This window comes from Myotis davidii, unplaced genomic scaffold (genome assembly GCF_000327345.1).
Source record: "Myotis davidii unplaced genomic scaffold, ASM32734v1 scaffold89, whole genome shotgun sequence".
Taxonomy (NCBI): domain Eukaryota; kingdom Metazoa; phylum Chordata; class Mammalia; order Chiroptera; family Vespertilionidae; genus Myotis; species Myotis davidii.
This window is the reverse complement of record NW_006300372.1, coordinates 694671-703016: the sequence shown is the minus strand read 5'-3', so window position 1 is coordinate 703016 and position 8346 is coordinate 694671.

Here is an 8346-nt window from a genome sequence, read left to right as displayed (position 1 = left end):
AAAACCACTTTCCAGCTGGTGGAGATGCCGGGTTCGCTGTCGCTTGGGGCATCACTGCAGTCATAACGCCCTCCCTGTGACACACACAGAGACCCTGTAGCACTTCTCCCAATGCTGTGTCTGAGCACCCATTTTGGGGTGGCTCAGAGCTGGTGCCCAAGGTCTGGAGTAAAAAGGGTTTTGGAATAAAATATAATAGCTGGGCTCTGCCATCTGTGGTGTGGCCATGGGCAGACTACTTTACTTTCACAAGCCTCAGTTTTCCCATCTATAAAATGGAGAGAACAGTACCTCCTAATGTGGTGACGTCCGTTACAAGGAGATGGCATCTGTGAAATGCTTGCCACAGAGAGTTCTCAGTAACTGCTGTTCCCCTCCCCCAGGAGCTGGTCCTCCACGGGGGCTTCTCTTTCTCCTCCAGGTCCCAGAGGGAAAACAGGGAGCCAGGACCTCGGCCTCCCTCGTGTCTCCACTGTCATCACTTCCAGAGCTCTCAGTGTAAGAGTGGAAATGGAATTATGTAGGCCGAGAAACAGAAGTAGGATGGGTAAGCCCTCAGTGGTGAGAACGCTTTTTTGTTTCCTCAGAAGTGGGAGGTGGATCCAGGCTGAAGGCATGAGGGGGGATTCCGCCCCATCACACCTCTCCCCAGTTCCACAGTCCTGCTCCCACCCCCACCCAGAGAGCAGAGGCTGCTGAGAGGACACGCGTGGGGACAAGAGCACAGGGCTTCCCAGGCCCCTTTGGACAGGGTGCTGCCCTTCCAGCCTGCCCACGGCCAGTGCCAGTCAGGCTTTGGGGGGCATGGCTGGGCGGCCAGGCCAGCAGCTAGGAGCCCAGGCCTGTGAGGGCAGAGGAGGCTGCAGCAACCTGAGCACTCGATAAACCATTAATTCTTAATAAACGACAGGCTGTGCATTATTTAACAATAATGATACTTTCTGTTCCATTATAGATTAAAACACCGGCCTCTTCTTATTAATCCTGAATTTCAAAAGCTTGTAAATCCTGCACAGCCGGAGGAGATAAAAGCCAGCTCATCCCCGTCCCGGGGCTGACACGCTTGCACTGACACAGTGGCTCAGCAGCCGGGCCTGTGAGCGCACACGCGTGTGCCCGGCCCACCCACGCCTGGCGGCACGGACGGGCGATAGGAGCGGGCTGCAGGTGCGGGCTGTCTCCGCTCTCAGTCCTGCCTCCTCTCCATGAATCTCCTATCTCTCATTTTGGTTTCTCCCTCTCAGCATTTTTCTCTCTTACTGTTTATCTTGTTCCTCCCTCTCTCTTTGTATATTTCTCCTTGTTTTCACTGTCTCCTCTTTTTCCTTTTTCTTCTCCCATTTTCTCCCCGCCCCTCCCCACAGGTATATCACCTGCCTCCTCTTCTTTACCTTCACACCATTCAACCAAACAGACTCACAATCTGCACAAACTCTATCCCCATATGGTCTTTGCTTTGCTCAGGGGTCCTCTGAGGGGTGGGGTGGGAGAAGGGGAAATAACTCCTTAGAGAAGGAAAAAGAGGTGTACAGAAAACCCCAAGACCCTGCATGCTGGGTAGGTTCTGACCTTGAGCCCTCCTGACCTACTCTGAGAGCTGGGAACATCCAGTGCACTCCTCAGGGGATGCTCAATGCCCCTCTGTATTACCACCAGACTCTGTTTACATACTCCCCAGGGACGGGGAGCTCACTACCTCAGGAGGCAGCCTCTTTTATTATTGCCTATTATCCAAGAACTCTTCAGTAGGAGCCCATATTCACTTTCAGACCCCATCTGGCAAATGACAGGCCGTTGGGAGCTGAAGGCTGCCATTCTAACCCCCTGACATGTCCCGTCTCACTGCTGACACTCCTCCAGGCCTCATGTGTCAGTGAGCAAATTCCCTCTTCGTCCTGGTTCTGCTGCTCTGAGCCACCAGGGTGTCAGGGAACCATGAAAGGTGGCCCCAAAGTTAACCACAGCCCTTCCTTTGGTGTAGCCAGAACAGAGGTCAGCTGGACCCTCCTCCTTATCTGGGGATCAGAAACCATAACTGAGTGCTAGGGAAGAAAGTTCACTCTGACCTTGACTGTCTCTCCCAATGTCATTGCAGAAAAGAGTATCTGTCATCATTTAGTATTGAACTTCTACTACCTGCTAGGCACGCCATGTATATCCCTTCTATTCCTCGTCTCATTCGATCCTATGAAATCTGTTCTAACGTTATTCCCATTTTGCAGGTTAAGAGACAGACTTGCAGAAATTAGGTTAACTTGGCTATGGTCACACAGCCAAGTGGTAAAGCCAGAATTAACCTGGCACTACTGACTCTGAAACATTCCCGTTCAGCAGCCCTGGAGGACTAACCTCGGATGCTCTCCCCAGCTATTTGGAGCTAAAGGTGTCTTCTTGGTTCACTGGGTCTCCCAAGTCAGAGGGCCTGGTCCCTGCGGCTAAACTCGCTCTCCAGGATTGGACTAACAGTGTCCCCCTGGGGCTTTCCAGGTGGAGGTGGAGAGTGGCTCCATTTGCATTTGTTCGCCATTCCTTCAGGTCAAGAGGAGCTGGTCCCCAACTTACTGACTTCCCACACACCAGGCCCTATCACCTCCTTTCATCCGCACTATAACTCTGTGCAGGGGGTGTTTAAACCCACGTTAAATAGTGGCAAACTGTGGCTCAGAGCCCTTCATGCTTATCCCTGGCTCAGGGGTATGGGAGCTTGACTGCGATGCTTCTTCAGGGAAGTGTGTGTGTGTGTGTGTGTGTGTGTGTGGAGAGAGAGAGAGAGAGAGAGAGAGAGAGAGAGAGAGAGAGAGGGAAAGTGGGAGAGAAACATGGGTGGACTTCAAGAAACACAGAGCTGAAGAGAAGAGGTGAACAGCTTTCTTCTTCTTTTAAAAGGCACGAATAGGAAATTTAACTTGATCCCTTGTGGTTTCTGGGCCAACCCCTCAGTGAAGTTGGATGGCTTTTACAAAGGAAAATTTTTATCCATTTTCTGGTTTTTATGGGGCTTCTTCAATGAGCAAAAACCTCTCCTGTTGGTGCTTTGAGAGGATTTCTCTGCATGGCCCACAGTGATGCCGTGTAATCTCCCAAAAAATATGGTAGTAATATTCGCCGGATTAGGGTTAGTTATTTTTATGTGCTTGTCATTTTGTTTCTCGGCAGCTCTTTCTGCCGCCTGGAAAGGACGGGGTGGACACTTTATTTCCAGAGTCATATATTTTAATTCGATCAAGCAAATTTCACTCGTTCTCTGTATAAATTATTTAACTCATTTCTTTTAGGTTAAATGTCTCAATAGGAGGATAGAAAGTCTTTCCATCACATTTCTTCCAGGATTTTAATCAACTCCTCTAGATGGTATGAACTTCCTTCTCAGTCCTCCATCCTTCTCTGTCCTTACGTTTCTCCCCCTCCCTTCTGTCCCTCCCCCTCCCTCCCTGTCCCTCTTCCTCCCTCCCAGTCTCTCCCTATCGGCTTTTCTCCATCCTCTGCCCCCAGTTCCTCCCGAATCCCTTGGCCCCATCCCAGCTTCCGTCCCTCTTTGGCTTTGGTGGGAAGAATGGAGGAGCCTGAACATTCAGGACCTGCTAGAATGCACTTGAACCCTGCAGTTGGCTGAATTACCTAAAGGCATCCTTCCTTCGACCTGACATGGCCCCACCAGAGTGGGTGCTGCGTGTCAGGCCCTGCTTGCTCCCTGGGCCAGGTCTCTGTGCCCAATCCCCATAGCTGCTCCTGCCTCTCCTAGACCTGTGCACACCCTAACCCCCCCCACCCCCATTCTCTCTCTAGGGCTGCAGACTCCTGCTGACTTTCAATATAAGAGCCTCTCCCCAAATTCCAGCTCTGTTTCCTAATGAAACACTCCATCCTACTCAATCAATTGCCCCTTGTCACAAGCAGGCTTCCTCAGTGTCTTATTTCACTCTGGTCTGGTTCCCTCAGCCCTGGGGCTGTTCCCAGGGCACCCTCCTCCCCCCCACCCCCACCCATACACAGACGCACTCTGGGGCCTGATGCCTCACTCTGATAACAGTGCAGGGCTGGGGAGCAGGGGGCTAAGGCAGAGGTTTGGGGGCTGAGCGGTGGTGCTGCAGAGGAGGGAGGGGGTTGGCCTGTCAGGGGCCCTGCCTCTCCTGGCAGCCCCATTTCTGGCCCCAGGCCCTGTCAAGAGAAGCAGAAACCAGCAGAGCAAGCTCATTACCCCGCACACACTCTCCCTTCCCTCACATCACATTGTTTCAGCCAAGAACAAGTCTCCAGTGGGAATTCCCTTTCCTCTTACTTTTAAAATATACAGTAATTAACAAACTAATGCTATTAACTGCAACAACGAGGAAATTACAATAAAATCACTGCAGAGTCCACAAGCAGGGTGTCTGGTGGTGGGTCTCAGCTCGGTCTGCAGGGGAGGGACCCCGGTGTCATCATCCCGGCCACAGGGGGCCTCTCGGGCTGCGAACCTTCTCAGAGGCTGAGTCCGCAGCGGGTCAGGCCAGGCCTCGGGCCCAGCTGCTGCATTTCCTGTGCAGGAAGAGTCAGGATCCCGGCCATTCTTCCAGGCCCGGAGGTTTACTCTTTTATGAAACCCTTAAATAATAGAGTTGTGGCCTGGCGCTGACCTGGGCATGTCCGCGAGGACACGGCCCCTGCTCCAGAACAGGCCCAGTGACTTCCCTTCAAGGACACAGTAGGTCCTGACCAGTCTCCAGAGAGGCCGAGGAAGGGCTGCTGGACCATTGTGACGTCCTTCTCTGGCCCCGCGGAAGTGTCTTGGGGGGCCCCCGCCTGCCTATCCTCTGCACTCCTCCCCGCACAGCCAGGCCTCTCCTCTCCTCTCAGGGAGATTTTTCTAAGGCACAGCCGAGGAGAAGGCTTGTTGTTGCCCGATTGTCTGGAAGTCTGTTTCCGGTCTGACTTCAGTCTTTCATGCTGCAGCCCCATGTAGTTTCCTCTGGTGAGTTCCCAGCAAGCTTGGTACATGCCCTTCCCATCCTTGCCTCCTCACCCCAGGTGTCCTCTGAATCCCCTTTCCCATCAGGTAGCCATGGTGACCCAAGGACAACCTGCCCTCATCCTCTTCCTTCCCTAGACTTTATGTCCCCTGCATACTGACAAATGTCTGCTCAGAACTTCTAGAACTTCTGTTCAGAAACCCACAGAGAAGTTATATGAATATCCCCATTTTACAGATGAGGAGACCAAGGTTCAGAGAGGTTAAGTGACTCGCTGGAGATCACACAGCCGCGAATGAAGAGGCCGCGTCAGGACTTGAATGGCACGTTATGTTTTCCCACGTGACTCTCTCTTTCTTGCCACCTCTTGGTGCCTAGGGAATGAATACTGCCAGGGAGAGGACATAAACTTGACTTTCCTTCCTTTCCATGGCCATGCTGGGTTTGGGGAGGTGAATAACAAATAATAAAAAAGCTTATCTCATTTTCTCCCTGCACCAGCATTCTAAATTGAGTGCCGCCATCACGCAGATTTTATACGTGGGGAACCTGAGGCTTGGAGAAGCCCATTCTCTGCCCAAGGTCACAGGGCTGGTGGTGACAGGGCCAGAGCCTAAACCCAGTCCTGTCTGACGCCAGAGCCCTGCCTTTAGCCGCTCGCCTGAAGAGAGAGAGAGAGAGACTGACTTGAAGTCAGCGACAGTGAGTCCGGCCAGGGTGAGTGGCGAGTCGGAGAACCTCATTAGGAGTGAAGCTGCCACACATGTCAAAAGCCCCGGCCGCCCAGCCAGCCCCACGCAGGCTTCCAGCGCACAGTGTAAACATCCTCCTAATTCACCAAACTCAATCACGTTACTGGGATGGATTTTCCCATCATTACTCCGGCCTGAGTGACAACCTGCTCAGACACTTGCCTTCAGAGAGTTTCAGAAATCAGAATGCTTTGCTCCCTAAGTTGATTTCAACTTGTCCTAAAGTCATTTTAATTGGTGAAGCATCAGAGGCAATTTGGGTAACTTTCTGAGTCGCTGAGCTGGGGAAGGGGGGTGGGTCTCACATGCCACCCTGGCCCCCGGGGAGCACTTTCCCCTCCTCTGATTGGTCAGGAGACCACGCTTCGCTCCTTGCTTTATTTTTGTGTTTCTTGCCGAGGTTCCTAGGGCTGGTTCCCGAGGATAACAAGATTCATTTTCTCAATGGCTTTGACAGATAGGATTGTTATTGTTATTACACTCATATACCACCTTTCCTCTGAGGAGCTTAAGGCGCTTTACAAATTTGAAAATTATCTAATAATCTCCCAGCAACCCTGAGAGAGGGGGAGAAGCTGCAGCTAGAGGCACGGCAGTGCAGCCCCAGAGCCCCACGTTCTGGCCCCCACCGCCAGGCTGGGTGGGCCAACGGCCACAGCTGGGCGGGGGGCACGCGGGGCTGGAGGTCTCAGAGGGACCTGCTCCCCTTGCCCGATAAGGAAGAGGAAGATATCTGTGTGGGAGGAGGGAGAGAGGAAGGTGGGGGGCGGGGGAGACAGACCCAGATCCAAAGGACAAAATCCAATGGGAGGAAACTCAGGCAAGAAGAGCTTTCTTTAAAGACTGGAGAAATGAGAGAAAGCAGGAGACTCCCAGGGGCTTGCGGGTAAGAGAGCTGAAATTCAAAATGGAAATCTACCAAAGCAGCAACTAGGCCCCTAGCAAAGGACCCGGCATGAGAACATGGGCAGAGATATCATGAGGTGTGGCATTAGGCCTCTGCCAGCCTGACATCCTGTGATTCTGTCTTCCTTTAAATTTCCTCTTGCCAGAGGTGGCCACAGTAATTGCAGCACCTGTGCTAAGCGTGAAGGGAAAGCTACTATCAGAATGACGGGAAGGCTTAACTGCATTGCCATCACTTTCTTGAGAAGAAGGCACGCAGATCCGCCTTACTTGAGGCTGCCCTTTTGGGATTAGAGATCTGTGACGGTTCTAGGTCTCGTGGAGACCAGCTATGGTTTTGTGGCTAAGGGCTGGGCTCTGAGATCAGACCACGTGGTGACCTTGGCAAATGACCTAACCTCTCTGAGCCTCAGTCTCTCATCTGTTCAAGGACGAGGGCAGTGACTCTGTCTGGTGGGTGCTTGAGGATGTGTGTGAAGTGCCTGGCACAGTCCGCCCTGAAAGGTGAAGTCGAGGAGGAGGGGACACAGATGCTGACGATGTGGTGTGATATGGTGATTTATAATAAGAGATATATGTTTTCCCATTTTGGGCAAGAGCTCCGAAAACTCTTGGAATTTCGGACGTGATTAGAACCATTGAAGTAGTTTTTTAGTTGTTAATAAGGTGACTTTTAGAAAACCCTTAGGTCACCTAAGGATGGGGGCTGGCTACCAGGGAACTAACAGTGTGATTAGAGGGTTGGAACTTTCAGTTGTCTGCCCTCACCCCGCACCCCCCGCCCCCTGCCGCCTGGCTTTGGGGAGGGAAGAAGGGCTGGAGATTGATTTCAATCACCAATGGTCAATGATTTAATCAATCACTCCCACATAAGAAAACCTCCATAAAGACCTAAAAGGACAGGGTTTGGAGAGCTTCTGGGCGGGTGGTGGGTGGAGGTGCTGGGAGAGTGGCGCCCCTGGAGAGGGCAGCAGGCTCCTCCGCCTTTTCCTTACACCTTGCCCTAGGCATCACTCCCATCTGGCTATTCCTGAGTCACATCCTTTTATAATCTAGTAAGAAACATGTTTTTCTGAGTTCTGTGAACATCTCAAATTAACTGAACCTAAAGAGGGGTCACTGAAACCTCCAATCTACAGCCCAGCCTGTTGGTCAGAAGCACAGGTGACAACCCAGACTTGCTATTGACTGAAGTGGTGGGTTGTGTGTGGAGGGCAGGACAGTCTTGTAGGACTGAGCCCTTAGCCCGTGGAATCTGATGCTATCTCTGGGTAGGCAGTGTCAGCACTGCCATCCCTGGCCCCTGAGAGGCCCCCAGTTGGAGTCCAGAGTTCTTTCTGGGTCTACCCTGCCCATGCTGGGGACCTGTCCCCCACCCCATCTCAGCAGAGCAGAGCAGCTATGAACACAAGTTCTGAAGTCAGGCAGACTTAAATGTCAACCCCAGCCTTGCTCTTTTGAGCTGTAATGCCTTGGATAAGTTAAACTTCTCTAAGCCTCAGTTTCCTCATCTGTAAAATGGAGATAAGTTAAATAAAGGGTGTCCCAAAATTCATGCAAGAAGTAATTTTGATAGAAAACAGAGGCTTATAATTAAAAATTGTAATTTTTTTTTTATTGATTCTTAAAGTATACAGTATAGGGTTATGTATGGAATAGCATATCAGGCAAATGGTCTCCACAGCTTTGCTGGCACATATGCACTCTTTTGTTATTGCCTGAGCAGCCGCATTTTCGAA